This window comes from Carcharodon carcharias, chromosome 5 (assembly GCF_017639515.1).
Source record: "Carcharodon carcharias isolate sCarCar2 chromosome 5, sCarCar2.pri, whole genome shotgun sequence".
Taxonomy (NCBI): domain Eukaryota; kingdom Metazoa; phylum Chordata; class Chondrichthyes; order Lamniformes; family Lamnidae; genus Carcharodon; species Carcharodon carcharias.
In genome coordinates, this window is record NC_054471.1 from 58,044,572 (window position 1) to 58,064,462 (window position 19,891).

At 41.1% G+C, this 19,891-nt stretch overlaps 1 protein-coding gene across 2 annotated transcripts in view; it reads left to right on the forward strand.

Annotated features, from left to right (window-relative positions):
- Positions 1 to 19,891, forward strand: part of ascc3 (activating signal cointegrator 1 complex subunit 3) — a 619,273-nt gene that overhangs the window by 12,126 nt on the left and 587,256 nt on the right. The window lies entirely within an intron of this gene.

Here is a 19,891-nt window from a genome sequence, read left to right on the forward strand (position 1 = left end):
AGAAAACATTTCATTGATAATGACACACTGACATTTCTGCAAGAACCACAAATCCACTGATGATAAAGCAGAGAAAAATAGACATGTATTCATAACTGACCAGGGTGATGGTACAAGATATTCTAAATTGGAATCTGCTTTATAGAGACTTATGAGAATCTGTTCCTTAGGTAGCAACAGTTACTCCTGAGAGGCCTAAGCACTTATGTGCACGTTGACTCACATTACCCTATATTTGTAACATAGTATAACCTGGGATATTAACAATTGTGCCCTGTTGTTATCTGAATCATCGATTAACATATTTCACGTGCACTGCTTCAATTATTGCAAAAGCGGACAAAGCAAACACTTAGTGAGATAATCCTAATATGAATCGATAAGCTGCTTTATTTCACAGTGAGGTGATCACGTAGAATGAGTTATGACTGAAGTCGCTTAATTCAAACAGTACAAATTGCCTTTCCGCAATGAGAAAAAATGAAGAACATGTCATGCTTCCCTACATCAGTGGATCCTACATACTTGATTTAAGTAAATGACTTCTAACTGTTCCTTCAGTGTTTCTGAACTTAACTAAAGCCCTTGAAGCTTTCCGTATAAAAACTTAACTGTTCTTGCAGGCTTCCTGTTTCAAAAAGCTTCTTTCTGCCTAGCCTGTGTATTTCTCTCTTGTATCTCGTACCTTGTGCCTCTCTGTTCAAAAACAAATCAAATGATTTCCATTGCAATAGTTGTGACGTTTTGATTCGAGAGAAAAATGAACAAAGTGCTTGTTAGTCAAAGTCTGTGAAGACAACGGCAAAGCCAGCTAATTAGCATCTTAACTAGCTTTCATCTTGGTCTTTTATTTTACTTCTTTGAATAACTAAAAATAAATCTTAAAACTAACTTTTTTTCCCTAAATTTCTTTTGTGGAGTAACAGCCAAAATGAAAGTTACTGCTACCTGCCTCATGCTACACAATCTTGACTTCAGCCACTCATCAGTGGGTTTGATGCTCCATCACCTGTTGACAACACTTTGGACAATTCTTGTCCCAAATTTGCACTAAGTGTAGTAGTGGGCAGGTAAAGCAACGTTTTACTCACCTTCTGCCGTGGCAGTTTTTCATGCCGTATCATCCTAAACCCGCCGCATTAATTATGCATTCCTGGGAAACACACCGTTTCCATGGCGGGCGGGTTCTCATTCGCCTGCCACGCCATCACCTCGCTGCTTCAGCACACCAGGCACCATATTTAAAGTCCAGCCTCATGCACACATCTCAGTGCTTCCAGCTTACAATTGCTGCAAAGAAGACATGGCCTTGAAAGGCAAAAAGACTGCAGTTCCCAGGTTCAATGATGCATTCCTCGAGCGCATTTTGGACACAGTGGAGGCTCGCTGTGATGTCCTCTACCCCAGCTCTGGCCACAGGATGGGCAGCAACCTCATTAATCCAGCTTGGGAGATGGTGGCAGTGGTGGTCAGTGCTAATGTCCTTGAAAAGAGGATGGCCACCCAGTGCCGCAAGAGGATGAATGATGATTTCTGTTCTGCCAGGGTAAGTCACTCTTCTCATCATTCGCAACTCTCTCATTCACAAACCAGTCACACATCTGTAGGGCCCTCACTGCTGGTTCAAAGGACATCACCATTCACTCTCTCTCATACACCTTTGTTGTCCTCATCCCATTCTTGGGACCACTCACCATCCACACGTGCCAGGCATACTTATCATCTGGCCTGGCAGGCATCGTGCTTACACCGTCTCCATTGCTACACCACAATAGGGAGAGGTTGCATACCGTTGGAGGAATGCCTGAAATCTAGGCCTTCACGGACTTTGAAAATAGAGTCATCCAGCTGGCTGGTGTGGATCTAGACTGTTCCTGTGCTGACGGTGAGGTTGGCGCTGCTCTACCAAGTGAGGATCCAGCAGTGTAACATCCATCAGAAAACCAAGCTGTGAGTGACGTGTCCTGTTCCACAGGCACTGCCATCCACTAATTATCTCCCCTTGCTTCTGTAGGCACATCTGGGAAACAGCTGACAGAATCCATGACCCAGGGCCTCTAAGCAAGCCCTGAAGAAACCACTGAAGAAGAATCTGGAGGCATCCTCCCTGAAGTCCAGTGCTCACCAATACCATCCACCAGCGCAGGGACATACACCTCGGTGGGACCTAGCTTTACAGTAGCCTTGGGATCACAATCTTGTGAGCACATTGCACTGTCTGATCCGCAACACTTGGTGGCAGGGACTTCCCGGGTATCCAGCACTCGGGGACTGCTGGAGGCCAGAAATTTGCTGAGCCCGAGTCAGATGGTGAGCCTCTGGACTTGGTCATGTCACAGTCGCTGGAGCTGCAAGGCTAAGCTAGGGAACATCAGGAATGGATGTCCGCTGCGGTCCTCAGAATGCAAGCATGATGGAGGAGTCTGTCTGCCTTCGGCCAAGGTGATAGTGTCGGCATGCCAACGCACCGAGGTCAACACTGGTAGGATGGCGGCCACCAGGGAGATCTTGGTCCAGGATGTTGCTCCTGCATTGCTGCAAGGGCTCAACCCCATTACTGATGCCATAGTTGGCCTCCAACTGTGTGTACATGAAAGTGGTGCAGAGCAGCTCGATTTCACTCCAGCTACCTCTTCTCCTCAATGAGTCAGAGGGAGGAGGATCAGCAGGTGTACCCCCCGGGGCCATCCATCCAGGTGCCTGCAGGAGTGCCTGCCCAACTGAACCCCCTCTTCCTATGACCTCAACAGGTCCAGCTCCATAGGCCAAGGAGGGTGCTACTGCCACACAGCAAGACCCCAAAAGCAGGCCAGGGCCCTTCAGGGGTCACCCACCAAGGTCATCACAGGAAGTAGCAGTCAGCAGGCTGCCTCTGTCTCTGCTGTGGATGGCTGGGAGCACCAAAGTGTAGCGGCAGGCTTAGGAAAATTGAGAAGATGTAACGCTTCTCGGTCAAAACAAATATACTAAATTAACAAATCAAGGGACAAAGTAAAAGGCAGCTCCTTAAAGGGAAACTGCAAAAATGAAAGAATATAAAGGAAACTTACAAACATTAAGCCAAAATGTGATTAACAGGGTCAATAAAACACATCAGTCCCTGTGGTGCCCACCGAGCACAGAAGACCTCTACGGTGCCAGTGGGTACCACGTGCTCCTTTTCCAGGGACACCCGGCCGCAAACGTAGCCATAGAAGAGGGGCAGACAGTCGGGTCGGACGACCCCCTCGATAGCCCGCTGCCTGGACCTGTAAATGGCCAACTTGGCCAGGCTCAGGAGCAGGTTCACGAGGAGGTCCTCCTCCTTCCTGACCCCCTTCTGCACCGGGTGTCCGTAGATCAGGAGCGTGGGACTGAAATGCAAACAAAACAGTAACAAAAGGTTTTTTAAATAACTAAAAAGGTAAACTATTTTGATGTAACTCTTTTGGAGTTAAACCAATTATACTAAATTAACAAAATAAAGGATAAATCAACCCCAGCCCCTAAGTCAGGTCAGCTGTAAAACCAAGGACAAAGTTTAAAGGAAACTTACAAACTTTAAACCAAAATGTGATTAAAAGTGTCAATAAAACACCCCAGTCCCCGCGGTGCCCACCGAGCACGGAAGGCCTCGAGAGTGCCGGCAGACACCGCGTGCTCCCTCTCCAGGGACACCCGGCCGTGAACGGAGCTGCGGAAGAGGGACAAACAATTGGGTGGGACTCCCCCCTCGATCGCCCGCTGCCTGGACCTGTTAATGGCCAACTTGGCCAGGCCCAGCAGCAGGTTAAAATTGTAACTGTGTTCATTTTGTTTTTGTTGCAAATATCTTCCGGACAAAGTTTTTCAGAGGAGAATGTGCAAGCTCCACACACACACACCTGAGGTCAGAATTCTGAGGTAGCAACACTAACCCCTGTGCCACCCTGAACCTACTGCATGCACAACCTCGGGACGGGTGTTAATCACTTATACCTACTGTTCACCATTGTCAATAAACTCCCAAGAATGTCTCCCTGCCTATGGCTCCTTGTTCTGATGGACAGTGTTTGTGTCACTCAGATGTGAAACCTTTTGTGCAAGATAAAGGCAGGTGTTTTAGTCCCACGCTTCTTCCCTATGCTTTGTGCAGACGGCAGACCGAAGGGATGGTCCGGCCTCACACTCCTTGGACACATCACTGATGCCTGCACGATGGTGCTTGTCATTGCTGTCAGAATTTTGTAGGCAGGTGTCAGAGTTCCGTCATTCTTTCTGTGTGCTCTCTTTAAATTGGGGCTGGCTGCTGCACAGGTGTCATCAACCAGGTCCTCTGCGGGTAGCCCTTGTCCCCAAGGAGCCATCCCTGCAGCTTCTGTGGACCCTGGAAAACTTCAGTGATCTTTGGCTGAGAATGTAGGAGTCATGGACACTCTATGGAAACCGTGTGCACACCTGCAGGATGCATTTGTGGTGGTTGCACACCAGCTGCACATTCAGTGAATGGAATGCCTTGCAGTTGACATAGTTGACTGTGTGTTGCGGCTGAGATCTGAGAGCCACTTGAGTGCGGTCGATGGCACCCTGCACCTGTGGGAAACCTAAGATCTGGGCAGTTCCAATCTTTCTTACATTCTGGTTTTCCTGGTCCAGGGTGAAAAGCACAAAGTTGTTTGCTCTTGTGAAGATGGCATCCATGACCTCATGGATGCATTTGTGGGTGGAGGCTGCGCTATCCCACAAAGGTCACCTGTGGAGCCCTGAAAGGAGCTGCCAGCGTAGAAATTGAGCACCATGGTCACTGTCACAGCCACTGGCAGTGGATGCCCTCTATGCCTTCATGGTGCCAAATCCTGTAGTAGCTGGCAGATGTGACTGACCAGTTCCCTAGACATATCCAGCCTTCAGTGACGCTGGTTCTCAGTCATCTGCAGGAATGAAAGACGGTATCTATAGACTCTGGGTCTAGCTAGGCGCCGACCAGCAAAGGCTCACTGTGGCTCTTTGGTGGCGTGTGCGGGAGCCCCAGTTGTCCCTTCTTCCAGAGGGTGCTGCTTCTCCCTCTGCACAGCCAGGAACTTCACTCGCTCTCTTCTCCACTGTCTTCACTTTCTGTAAGCTATGAGGCATACGGCTAGTTCACCAGGCTCCATGATCCTGATGTAATCCTCCTGCAGGGTGAAAGAGAAAGACACGTTGGTTAGCATGGGTGTGCCACAAACTTGTCTTGGTTAAGCCTGAAGGCCCCTTAACGAGAGTGCTAGCCACCGCTTGCATGGTCAGACATTAGTGTGATGCATGGCTGCCAAAATCCGGACTGATTTGGGAGCAGCTTTGTCCGTTGGACTGCATGCTATGCTGCTAACTCAGACGCAGGCATTTTCCTAACCCACGTTGCAAGGCTGCACTGTTAGCTTGAACCATGGGGGAGACTGGTCCAAACTGGGATGATGACATTGCAAGGGACTATGTGCGCCTTTACCAGTGACTGCTCCATGGCTAGCTTTAGCAAGGAGATTGTACAACGTGCCCAGTAGTCCAACTGTTCTGCAGCCCACTAAAACGCTCATTAGTTTCCAGCCTGTGTCCGAGGGGTGAAAAGCTCTGGAGCACTTGGTGGCACTTTGATGCCCCTGCATTGTTTGAGTGTGTAGAGAAAGCTAGGGGCCCGACTCCAATCATATCAATATGGCTGCACCTGAAATGTCTCAGCTGCAGAGGAATGGTCACTTTATACAAGATTTCCCTAATGCGTGGCCACTTCCCTTGCCCACCCTCCCCCTCACTCCGCAAGTGCCTGTGAGCTTCCTTCAACTGCAGGGTAGCCCTTGCATCCCTCAAGTCACCTCAACTGCATGGCAGCCTTTGCCCCTGCCTCCCACCCAACGTGTCTCAGCCTCAGCCACAGGGCAGCCCTTGCCTGCCCCTCCCGACCCCAACATGCCTCAGCTTTTAAAGTCTAACAGGTGACCAAGGTGAGAGCTCTGCAATGTTACTGTGTACTCATCTCCGAGTTCCCCTCAAAGTGTAGCCCGCGAAGTTGAGCCTTTTATATGCTGTCATAAAACATGTGCACGCCGACATGGGTGGACAATCTAGCGGGGGTGGGGGGGATACGATTCTTGTGGGCTGGGCTTATAATGATATGCATATGTATTACAGTGAGATTCCTGACGTCCGATGGCGAGAAATGTGGCCTGCCTGATTGCAAACTGGTTTCACGATGTTGTGAAACTGATTTTTGGCATTCTCGCCATATTTACCACTCACCCAGTGAACATGCCCGACCCCAGCTGGCACGTCAAATCCTGGCCTTTGTGTTTTGTTTTGTGATATGAATTGTAATGGAAGTAAGCTTAGATCAGAGAATTACGTGCTATTTGCAATAGTTCTAAACTATTTAAAGTTGGCAATGCACATGAAAATAAAAATAGCACTGAAGACTGCTAATGTTATTCACTATTGTCTGAATATAGAGGACTGACTTAGTCCAAATGGTTGAAGGTAGCATCTCATCGTAGCATCTCTCAATATCATCACCAAATGCAGCTTTCCTCAGCATCATAGAACAAACCTAATCCTGTACACTGTTAATGTAGATTTTTTATTCAAGTGCTTAAACTGAATAAAGTTTAACTACATTCCCACCACCACCCCCCCCCGGCCCCTTCGTGTTTGTTTGAAATATTCTACCTCCTCTAAGTTGCACTCTGGATAATGTACTTGCACACCAGGAGTGTTGTGTACAGTTTTGGCCTCCTTACCTAAGGAGGGATGTACTTGTTTTGGAGGAAGTGTGACACAGATTCACTAGACTGATTTGTGGGATAAAGGGATTGTCCTGTGAGAAGAGATTGAGTAGGCTGGGATATGTTCCCTCAAATTTGGAAGAATGAGAGTGATCTCACTGAAACAAATAAAACTCTTGAGCAGCTTGATGGGCTAGATGTTAGGGCCCTGACTAGTGAGTCCCTGTCCCAAAAAAAGAAGTCAACCGTTTGAGACTGAGATGAGAAATTTTTTCACTTAAAGGATTGTGAATCTTTAGTCATTCGGTACCTCAGAGGGTTGTGGATGGCCAGTCGTTGAGCATATTTAAGACAGCAAGCTATAGATGTTTAAATTCTGAGGGAATTAAGAGATCTGGGGATAATTACGAGATGGAATTTCAGTCCAACCATTGGCCGATGATGATGATGGACAGGCAGCCCGGCCAATGGGAGGACAATGACTTAAGGGCATCCGTTTTTCTGTACAATTAGTGACGGGTATCTATGATGGACAGGGAGCCCGGCCAATGGGATCTCTCAGTGTTTGAGATCTGGGGATAGTGCAGGAAGGTGGAGTTAAGACTGATCAGCCATGATTGTATTGATGGCGGAGCAGGCTTGCATGGCTGGATGGCTGACTTTTGCTTCTGTTTATGTTTTTATGTAGGAATGGGTCAAAACTTGTTCCTTTCCAATTGGTCTACAAAAACAGGGTAAAAATTGCCATTTCCATGATCTAAGTGTGTGGCTCAGCCCTCCCACAATTTGGCAACAGCTGTTGGGTATTCCAAGATAAATTTCTGAATTAAACTCCAGACAAATACATTTCTAGCAGGTATTTCTATAGTTTTATTGGTCAATTTTTTATTTTACTTTTGAACATTGTGCACATTTTAAATTTCTAGCTGCACAGAAGAATAGGGCAGATGAAAATTAAGAAATTATTTGTGCAACTGGGTTAGTTTACTGCTTAGTTACTAAACGTTGAAGAAAAATTAACCAATTTTCTAATTAGTCAAGCGGATATTTTGCTAACAAGCGGATAAGTTCTTTTTTCTGAAGCCTATTGCTGAATTTTTTCCTGCATATTTATGATGCTTTTAAAAGGTATGATGCAACAGACTTACAATGGATCCAAGAATTTTAATTATATAGATATGAAATACAGTGTTGCTGTGGTACAGTTAGGTAATCAGCAAAGGCAGCAAGGTAAAACTTTGAAAATTAAAGTTTACGGTTCTTTAACTGATTAACATAACACAATTTTCTCTAGCCAGTGTAGTGCTACAATAGCACAGAAGACCTTTTAAGCTGTTAAGCAGATGAATGATATGCAGTAATGGGTCAGATATGGTTCTGAACCCTCTAGCAAAGAGCAATCAATGCACTTTGTTTGATGCGCTGTCTCTTAAAAATTCAAGGTTATTTGCCATTTATAAAAGATTTATTGTTTAAAAATCTTCATTTTTGTACATTTTTTTGGTAAATTCACTTACTATGCGTTGTGTTCCTTACAGCAAGTGTACTAAGCTTAAGTGGCTATTTTTATGCTTTTATAAAATGATTACTTTGACTCATTTCATCCAAGATCATGATGTGCTCAAGGTGACATGCATTTTGCATTAGTGTAACTATCGGAGTTACTTCATCGATAACTATTCTAAAATCAAATAGCAAACAGCTGCTTCCAGATGTCAGTACTTGAGTTACAATGTCTAAAATATCTCTAATTACACCTTGAGAGCTTTGAGATAGTTTGTGCATTGAAAGTATAGAATTCTCAGTTCACATGCACACAGCAATGTGCTCTGATTGGACATTGCACTGTCCAATGGGGCATTTAACCTTCTAACTTAATATAATCCTAAAACCTGTCTTAAGTTAAAGAACTTTACATCTAATAAGTTGCATTTATATAACACCCTTTAATGAGGCTGGATGGGTAAGTTTCGTTATAAAAGATGGAACTGTTGTATATATGAAATACACAATTTAAAACATTATTAAGAAAACCATTTACGCAGCAAAGAAAGAAAACATAACAATAAAGAAAGCGATTATGACTATAAAAGGAACATTTTTTTTAAGAAAAACACAAAAAATGGAACTGCACGTCTCAAAGTGTGCAAGATTCAGCCCTTTGTGTATATGCTTTCAAATGTGGGAAGAAACCAAAAAAATGAACATGAGAAAGTTAATTCAAAGGAGATGAACAGCAAACAAAGAGGACAATTGGGGAAAAGAAATGTAGGTGTAAAGCGATGGTGTTCACATGTGGAATAGACCTCTGACCTCAGCCTTAGATAAACAAAAATGGATTACAAAGTCCAAGATGAAAAATTGAACCTGTAGAATCCAGACACTGGTAAGCATCTAGAAATAAATTTAGATCACTGTATAGACAAAAAGATATGTCTAATAATATGGATGATTAACCTTTTTATTGATTGTCTGCATTTTACAGATTGTGTAATTTTTTTGGTAGAAAAATTAATGTCTATATTTTGGTCAGCTGCTGCTTGTCTGGGCTTGCACATGATGAATGACTTCTGAGTGAGCCACTAAAGAGCTGTAGAATGGTACATCATTCAGACTGACCACCAACAAAAGAGGGGAGAGAGGGTGGTAAATTACACACCGTAAAGCTACTTTTTGTTTTCAGTAGCTTTATTGCTGCAGTGATATTTAGTTTGGCTAAAGATTGAGTTGAAAATGAGCAACACCATTTAGCTTGGAAAAAAAATGAGTTTTCTTGAATTGACAGATAGTTAGCAAGATTGAAAAATCAAGATTATCTATAGATGACAGACTTGAATTGTACTTGCATTAGTACACCTAAATCACTCTGAATCTCAGAGCTCTGCAATCTCTCACCATTTAGGTAATAAGCTTTTTTAGTCTTCCTGCCAAAATGAACGATTTCACATTGCCCACATTATACTCCATTTGCCAGATCTTTGCCCATTCACTTGACCTATCTATGTTGCTTTGTAGCCTCCTTACATCCTCTTCACAATTTACTTTCCTACCTATTTTTGCATTGTCAGCAAATTTAGCAACCATCCCTTTGGTCCCTTCATTCAAGTCATTTATATAAATTGTAAAATGTTGAGTCCCAGCACTGATCCCTGTGGCACACCACTCGTCACGTCCTGCCAACCAGAAAAAGACCCATCTATGCCAACTCTCTGCTTCCTGTTAGCTAGCCAATCTTCTCTCTGTGCCAATATGTTACCCCCTACACCATGAGCTTTTATTTTCTGCAATAACCTTTGATGTGGCACTTTATCAAATGCCTTCCGAAAATCTAAGTACAGTTTATCCACCAGTTCCCCTTTGTCTGCAGCCCATGTTACTTTGTCAAAGAACTCCAATAAATTGATTAAACATAATTTCCCTTTCACAAAACCATGTTGAATCTGCCTGATTGTCTTGGATTTTTGTGCCCTGCTACAGCATCTTCAATAATAGCTTCTAACATTTTCTCTATGACGGATGTTAGGCTAACTGGCCTATAGTTTCCTGCTTTCTGTCTCCCTCCCTTTTTGAATGAAGGAGTTATATTTGCTGTTTTCCAATCTAATGGAACCTTCCCCGAATCCAGGGAATTCTGGAAGATTAAAACCAGTGCATCAACTCTCTCACTAGCCATTTCTTTCAAGACCTGAGGGTGAAGTCTATCTGGACCTGGGGATTTGTCAGCCCACAGCCCCAACAATTTGTTCAATACCACTTCCCTGGTGATTGTAATTTTCCCGAGTTCCTCCCTTCCATTTCGTGATTACAGTTATTTCCAGAATGTTACTTGTGTCCTTTATAGTGAAGACTGAAGCAAAATACTTGTTTAATTCATTCGCCATCTCCCTATTTTCCATGATCAAGTCCCCAGACGCACTCTGTGGGCCAACGTTCACTTTGTTAACTCTCTTATTTAATTATTTATGGAAACTCTTGCTATCCGTCTTTATATTACTCGCTAGCTTTCTCTGATTCTCTATTTTTTTCCCTCCTTATTAATCTTCTTGTCATTTTTTGCTGTTCTCTACATTCTTTCTAATCTTCTGACCTGCCACCCATCTTTGCGTAATTATATGCTTTTTCTTTTTAAGTTTGATGCTGTCTTTAACTTTTTTAGTAAACCATGGATGGAATTTTTTTTCCTCATTGGAATGTATATATTCTGTGTATTCTGAAATATCCCTTTAAATGTCTGCCACTGACCTTCTATTGACATATCCCTCAACCTCATTTGCCAGTTCACTTTAGCTAGCTCTGCTTTCATCTCCTCATAATTGCCCTTATTTAAGTTTAAAATACTAGTCTTGGACGCACTCGTTTCTCCCTCAAAATCGAATGTAAAATTCAATCATATTATGATCGCTGCTACCTAGAGGTGCCTTCACTAGGGAGGTTATCAATTAATCCTGTTGCTCAATACAAGATCTAGTATATCCTGCTCTCTGGTTGGCTGCAGAATGTGCTGTTCAAAGAAACTATTCGGAAAACATTCAGTGAATTCCTCATCTATGCTATCTTTGCTCATCTGATTTTTCTAGTCTATATATAGATTAAAATCCCCCGTGATTAGTGCTGTACCTTTCTGGCAAACTCCCATTATCTCTTTTACATTCTGTCTTACTGTGTAGTTACAATTAGGGGGCTTGTACACCACTCCCGCAAGTGACTTGTCTTTATCATTCCTTATCACAGCCCAAACTGCTTCTACATCCTGGTTACCTGAACTTAGGTCATCTGTCTCTGATGTGCTAATACCATCATTAATTAACACAGCCACCCCTCCACCTTTGCCCAACTTCCTGTCCTTCCTAAATATCCCTCCCATTTGCCAAGTCTGCACTAACGAACCCTGAATTTATAGTAAACTGAACTGGGGCTACAGTAACCAGATTCAACCAGTTAGCTAATTAACTACTCAGCTCCTACAGCTGAGAGTGAGTTTGCCCTATCTAAATTGCAAGAAAGAAAGAGCTTAGTCTGCTTAAACAGTATTTTACAGTTACTGCTAATTACAGACTAGATTAGAATGATGCAGAGACCTTAAGACTAGAGTACTTCTGTTTTCAATTTAAAGTGGTGGGCTTTCTGATATGCAACTGAAGTGTAACTTATTCTGTTCAAAAATCCATTCCTTACCAGTTATGACCCGCTCTGCACTTTTTTCACAGATTTTTTTGGTCAAAATTCATAGTTTTGCACAGTTTAAAAAAAAAACTCCATGCGTTAAATGTGTAACTAACAATAGAAAATCAAAACTAGGCAAAGAATATGTAAACATTTTTCCTTGACAACAAGGGCTATAATGACCTGGGGGTGCATTGCATTAGTACCATTGTAGATATTTCAGTATAAATGTGCCATCTGCTTAGTTGTCTTGGTTAATTTCTAACACATTGACTTTCCTGCCCAAACAGGTCAGAAAACAATTGCTGCTGTATTTTTTTGAAGAAGTAAATGTAGCCAAAGGAATAGCTGTCTCGAAATGAGTCTGCTCTAATCTGTTCATTAGTAAATTCATACTGTCACATCAATGTAATGTTTGAAGACTAATTCATAAAATGAGGATTGAATAGAGGGAACATGAGGTAAGAATCCAGATGGGAACATTTTGCTGCTGGTTCTGAACAGGGATTAGAGAAATGGGGAGGCGGTGGCACTTTTATTGTAACTGGACTAGTACTCCAGAGACTTAGGGGATGTTCTGGGGACCTGGGTGCGAATCCCACCATGGCTCATGGTGAAATTTGAATTCAATAAAAATCTGGAATTAAAAGTCTGATGATGACCATGAAATCACTGTTGATTGCCGTAAAACCCATCTGGTTCACTAATGTCCTTTCGGGAAGGAAATCTACTGTCCTTACCTCATCTGGCCTACATGTGACTCCAGACACACATCAATGTGGTTGACTCTTAAATGTCCTCTGAACAAGGGGAATTAAGGATGGGCAATAAATGCTAGCATAGCCAGTAATGCCCACATCCCATGAGCAAATAAAAGAAAAACTAAAGGTTCATGAGTAATATACTTTCCACGTTAAATTAAGTCTCTGAACTTAATTAGGTGTAAGAAAGAAAAATAAGTGATCAAAATTTCATAAGTGGCCCTTGCAGTGCAGCTAACTTTTGACTTCCTAAAGGATTAGGATCTTGCCACGCTCTTGCATAAAAGCCAATTATCATAACATTCCTCTCCAAAGAGTGGCTACAATTTATGTCACTGTTGAGATTTTATGTGTTCACACCAGTCTTATTACTTGATAAGTACCTTTATTTGGTGGTAGTTAAACAAAATAGTCAGATAAATTAACCCTTGAATCTGCAGTTGCATAAGTTACATTCCTTTTTTTGTGCTCCAACCTGTAAAACAAAATGTCCCCTGTTTCATGCCTGAGATCTGGTGCATTGACAGTTATTTCTACCTTATTAACTCAGCAAGTATGCCTCTACCTCATCGGCTTCACTGCCAAAACATCCAGTCATATGAGATTTTTTCAGCATTTCTCTCTGGCCTTCCGTGAACAAGTTCATTCAGAACTCAACATCCAATTTCCTAAACTGCAACAACCCAGACACCCAATTGCATCTGTCTTCTCTGACCTCTGTTAGCTCCCTGTCGTGAACTTTAAAATCTCATCTTTAAATCTCTCCATGGCTCTGAATCACTATTTCCCTGATTGTGGTTTACTGAGCATGTGGTATTTCCGTCCTTACCAGATAGGCTGTACCTTGAGCTCCTGAGATTGAAAAAGTATTATTTTCATTGTTATATACTGACATCTTGGTAGTCTATTAAGCCTGGATATGACATGTTAAGTGCCCAGTCCTATTGAAAAAAGAATTGAAGCAGGTGGACTCGAGGGATGAGGAGCTTTAGTCACAAGAGACATTCTGATGAATGGACTGTGCCAGGCAAACTTTACACAAATTTTAGCTGGTTTGCCTAAGTTGACTAGGCCTTTTTCAGGAAATGGGTCAAGGTTAACATTACCAGAGCCAGACAGCAAAAGGATTGTCAACTATTGCCCATAAATTTCATACACATGGATATCACAGTTTTGCTTAAGTAGAATCTTGGGCTTTTGCCAGATCTCAGGAGATTTATGGACCTGACCTTCTTAGATGTTGGGGTGAGTTCATCAGACATTGTGTGTTTTGAGCAAGGAGGTGCAGCCGTTTGTTCAGTTGAGTAATTGGAGGGTTGTACTTGTTTAGGAAAGCCGAGTTTTAGACAGGACTCCAACTAATCTTGGATTTAAGGATCTGCAGTGCCTTGACTGAAAGGTAGACACTCCTATAGATTGTAAGATCTTGTATAGGTATCTATATAGGGAGGTAGCACAGCTGAGAGATCAGCTGGCCTTGGTGTGTTTGATGGACAGGAAGCCCCATGTTGAAATGAGAGCAAACTATAAGAAAATTATGTTCTGTATTGACTGATTTCAGACCAGCGCAAGTTGATATTGTTTGGCTTGAAACTGGTCCACAGTATATTTACTATTGCCTGCCAGTGAGTTATCTTTGCTTTGATCTGCATAACTGATTAATCAGGGTGAGCTTGCCAATGGCAGCGCAACAGACATTTGGAGAGCTGGGTCCTGCTCTAACGAATCTAAAACGTGATCAGCCAAGGGAAATTCAAGCTAGCTTCCACCTGCCGTTCTGAAATGCCAGATTTCAGACAGTGAAAGGAATGATTTCTCTCCTGCACGACAAGTAGAGCACCATATAGAATGGAAGATATGCTATCCAGACATAACACTGTGCTGCTTCATGTTGCTGAATGCAAAGCTATTCATGTAGTATCTCTAGCACCTCTTTTGTGGCAGCCTCTGCATGTTCCATTCTCATTGCCCTGTCTTCCCTGGTCCAGTTAGATCAGACTATGTTTTTCAATAGCTTGAGCTTCAAGATGGTCATAAAATACAAATGGTCAGAAATTCCATCTCCAGCCTTTGTATGACTATGATAAACTATGCATATGATGATTGAATAAATAATGGACTATATCACTCATCTAGGTATGGTCTTATCAAATTTGTAGATTTAAATTCAACCTACAGATTCAAAACTCACTGCCTGTTTACTCCTCTCCGCTATCTGAAATAGTTTAGATTTACCTCCCTACTCTTTTTTTTCTGTTCCAATCTACAGACATTAAGGAGGTTCAATATTGAGAAATGTAGGGAGATGAATTTTATGTTAAAAATAGCAATTGTGATTTTAAAGAGTACATTGTTAGGAAGTTGGGATGACTAAATATTGATATAAAGTTCCCCTGCTTTTCCTGATTTATATTAATATTCTAGATCTTGGTGGGCAGGGGACAATTTCAAAGTTTTCAGATGATATGAAACTTGGGAGTGTTGTAAACTGTGAGGAGGACAGTGTAGAACATTAAAAGGACATAGACAAATTTGTGGAGTGGGCAGATAGGTGGCAGATGAAGTTCAATGCAGAGAAGTGTGAGATTATGCATTTTGATAGGAAGAACATGGGCAGACAATATAAAAAATGGGGTGAAATTTTGAAAGGGATGCAGGAGCAAAAAGACCAAGGTGTATATGTGCATGGATCATTGAAGGTGGCAGGACAGGTGGAGAGAGCAGTTAATAAAGTATATAGTATCCTGGGCTTTATTAATAGGGACATAGAGTACAAGAGCAAGGAGCTTATGCTGAATTTATATAAGACACTCGTTAGACCTCAGCTGGAGTGTTGTGTACAGTTCTGGGCACCACATTATGGGAAGAATGTGAACACATTGGAGCGAGTGCAGAAGAGGTTTACAAGAATGGTTCCAGGGATGAGAAACTCAAGTTATGAGGATAGCTCGGAGAGGTTGGGACTGTTGTCCTTGGGGAGAAGAAGGCTAAGAGGAGATTTGACAGAGATGCTCAAAATCATGAGGCGGCTGGACAGAGTAGATAGGGAGAAGCTGTTCCTGTTCGTAAAAGGATCAAGAATGAGAAGGTACAGATTTAAAGTGATTTACAAAATAAGTAAATGTGACGTGAGAAAAAACTTTTTCACATGAGTGGTTTGGATCTGGAATGTATTGCCTGGAAGTGTGGTGGAGGTAGGTTCAATTGAGGCAATTCTTAAACTAATCTCCATTAAAGCAATAGCAACATAGACTTAATAGTTAGATGATTATTTAAATAGAAACATTTTTCAGGGGTATGGGGAAAAGGCAGGGTAATGGCACTAAGTCACAATGCTCATTTGGAGAGCCAGTGCAGACAAGATGGGCTGAGTGGCATCCTCCTGTGCTGTTAAAATTCTGTGATTCTGTGATTGCATACTGGAAGTGTTGCATTGTAAGACAGAAGTTGCAAATGCATATGAAATGGATTTAGAGGTAGATTGATACAATATTTGTTCAGTGATGCAATACGCTTTTAAGATTTGTTGGCACCATATGTGACATCTTGTGTCAGCTGAATTAATAATACCTGTAGACTATGTTATAACCGAAGCATTTGGTAAAGCGTAGTTATTTAAAAAATCACGGAGGGAAACTTTAAACAACTGTCATAACCAATAATTTTAAGTGTTATGTTTGAGATGCGACTCTAAACTCAGGAATCAGACCACTAGGTCTCAAGGCTTTACATTAAACTAAGTGAAACATTTTATTAATTTACACAGGTTAAAATATATGGCAACAAATTACTACTATCATAACTTTTAACAAATTCCCAAACTAATCTCCATTAAGGCAACAGCAGCATAGACTTAACCAAACACCAGGCAAAGCATTTTCACCTTACAAATTCAAAAAAAGGTTCTTTTCACTGTGGAGCCAGTTGGAGGCTTGCAGCTGCCTTTTGATCTTACATTGCCTCTGTCTGCACACCTGAAGACTACTGAAGTTATACCTACCAACACTGATTGATTGAAATCAAATTCTTATTGTCTCACCAGGCTCTTTGAACTCCACCTTTTAACAATGAAACCCCTTTCATTGTACTAATTTTATTCGTAATATAAACACATGGCTTGGTATCTGCTAGATAGGAGTCAAGTTTTCACCCCACTTCTTGAATGCTGTATTCAAAAAATGCAAATGTACCACATCCCCCTTACATATCAAAACTAGTACATATCAAAGCACCCAAACTAGCTGTCTTTAATCTAATTAAGATAGGCCCACAGACTAAATCTCTATTTTAAAAGAAAATAGTTTCCAAAAATATACATTAATAGCTTCATGACAAGTGTTACACATACAGTAAAAGCACCAAAGTTGATTCCAGATTTTAGATCACAGAAGAGAGGCTGTAGATCAAATGGGACTCTTATATAAAGGGAATTTCACAGTATTCTTACACAGGAATTGATTAGATTTGTAAACTAGAATCGTGGACTCAGGATACGAGCTGAAGAGGCCATGTGCAGAATTTAATTTGGGGAAAAGCTTCATGCTTAATCATACATAGCCCCCAGATAATCCGTTTTAGTGATGTTGATTGAGGGGTGAATATTGGCCGAACTAGTGGAAGACCTGTGTGCCCTTCTTCAAGTAATAGCCAGGGACTTTTCATGTTCATCTGAGAAGGCACATGGGACCTCGAATTAGCACTTCATCTAAAGTGCAACATTCTATCGGCAATGCACTGAAATGTCACCTAGATTATATGCTCAGTTCTGTGGAATGGGACTTGAACTCAAGACTTTCTAATTTAGCAGCGAAAGTACTGTCACCGAGCCAAGCCTGTCATTTTAATACTAAGTCATTTGCACTGTTCAAAATATAATTAGGTACCTAACTGAATAGTAGTAGAGAAAAGGTTTGGGGCAAGAGAAAGACTTGTCCCTCATTCTGAAGCAGGACTTAGCTACTAAGCAAACTGGAGTGGCCGTTTTCCTTTACAACGGCAGATTATCAATACAATAAAGTTAAAGCAGTAAAAACTATTTGTATCTTATCACCTACTTAAAGTAAATAGTGGAAAGTTTGTACAAATATATGTAAGATAATTGGTTGGTGGACTTGTTGTGATTTAGGATTTGTATTTTGGAGAATTAATTAAAAATGCAGTTATTAATTGTATGACCAAGTTGGCAGTAATATATTGTGGGCATTATTCATTTGAGCATTCACCATGCACCTTCAGAAGTAAGCCCTGACTAACATGGGCTTGCTTTCAATGGCTTACTCACACATGACAATTTGAGGAACAATGACGCTTTAGCTAATAACCCAATTTTAATGTTGGGTTCACTAATGACAGAATTTGCAAAAGGAACATTTTTTTGCCACTTTCAGGGAGCAGAATCATGGAATGTAATGTATTTTTCCCTAGCATTTTTGCATATATTTTTAAGGCAGAGGTAGATTCTTGTTAGGCAAGGGAATCAAAGGTCATCAGGGTTAGATAGTAATGTGGAAATTGAAACACATGAAGATCAGTCATGACCTTATTCAATGGCGGAGCAGGCTTGAGGGGCTGAATGGTTCGCACCTGGTTTTATTTCTTATCTTTTATGAATTGTTTAGTTGAGGATTGACACACAATTAAGCATAAGTTCTCTTTGTTTTATCATTGGCAGTGAATTTGTTCAGTTGTCATTGAGTAAAGATGGACTGTAGACCATATAGTTTAAATTGCCATTTTAAAAATTCTTTTGGCTCAATTTTTGTATGTAAGCATGATGCTTTCATTTTAGTTTTTATTTGCTATTAACATTTGTAGCACCCTTGTGGTTAATTGGTAGTTTTGTGACCTGCCCCATTATCTTTGCTCATGAGGCAATACTTTGGTGAGGGAAAATTTACTGACTTAAACATTTACATGTACCGAATTTGAACAAGAGAAATGATATGGTGTTGCTTTTAATTAGTGTCAACCTCCATTAAATTTCTGACAAAAACTTTCGTTTGAGGCTGTGACAGTCAGGTTATAATTTGAAAGTGGTTATTATGTTTAAACTGGAAATGTACTAAAACATAAAATCTGCTCCCGTTCTACATTATCAAAAAGGCAAACATGACTTGTATTTCTGGAATAGAGTTTATGAAAATGGTTTGTTGTAGGAAGTGTATTCAATGTGCCCTCTGTGCTGAACTGTGCATTATGAAAATTTATTCTGATATTGCAAAGTAGGCTACAACACATTTTAGGTCATTAGCAATTTTGAGAGCTTTGATATTGATTTGCTACAGCGATTTTAGAATACAAACTAGTTTTATGGCAAAAGCAATACAGATTGGAGCTTTAGCTATTGGAAAGTGGATTAAACTTGACGTGCTTTCTTTTGTTTGTAATGTTTATAGAAATGGGTAAGAGGAAGAATGTTTAGCTCCTCTGAAGGATGAAGGGATCACTTTGTAACAGTGTAGCCTGCTACCGAAGACCGTCTTTACTTTTAGCCTTTCTTTGATCATGACATAATTATCAGATCTTTCATGTACCCCAAGGCTCTTCATCTGAGAAAATTGTTTTTCATTACATGGTTTAACCCTTCCTTGTAATGTTACAGCAATTTTGAGGATGTTGGATGTGCTGCTTTGGGAAGGTTAATGCTTTGTGGGTAGCGCATTTTTCTTTGTTTGTAATGTGTTCTATTCTATATTGGTAAGGGAAACCAAATCCAACATGATGTGAGCATTAAAGCTAGTGTATGCTAAATGCAAAAAATTCTATAGAGAGTATTCAAGTTAATTTATTCTTTGCTTGGGTTAGTGCAGAAAAAAAGCCATTTTTAATGTTCATAATTTGCCCAATTAAAAAGTATAGATATTTTCACCCCATGCTTTTAAATGTGAAGGCCCTGCAATAACAAAAAATCATTTCTAAAATACACATTAAAATGACCAGGACTTTCATAAATAGTAATTTACAGTTAACACAGATTCTCAGTTGGACTTTGACTGTAACCAGTCATGATCCTTTATAAGTCTTAGTTTGAGTACATTTTTCCTGGATCAGAAATGTGACGTTGAATACTTGTTTAATGCAAGGATTTGAATGACCTTTTGAAGTATACAGTTGAGATTGGAGCTGGCTTGTTGTCTACATGTAGATCTGGTTCACAATGGCGAAGCTTGCAAACAATTATGATGTTGACCAAGTTAGCATTTGAAATGTATTAAAGTTACTGTTTATAGGTTTAATAATGCCTTATTTTCTTGTTGT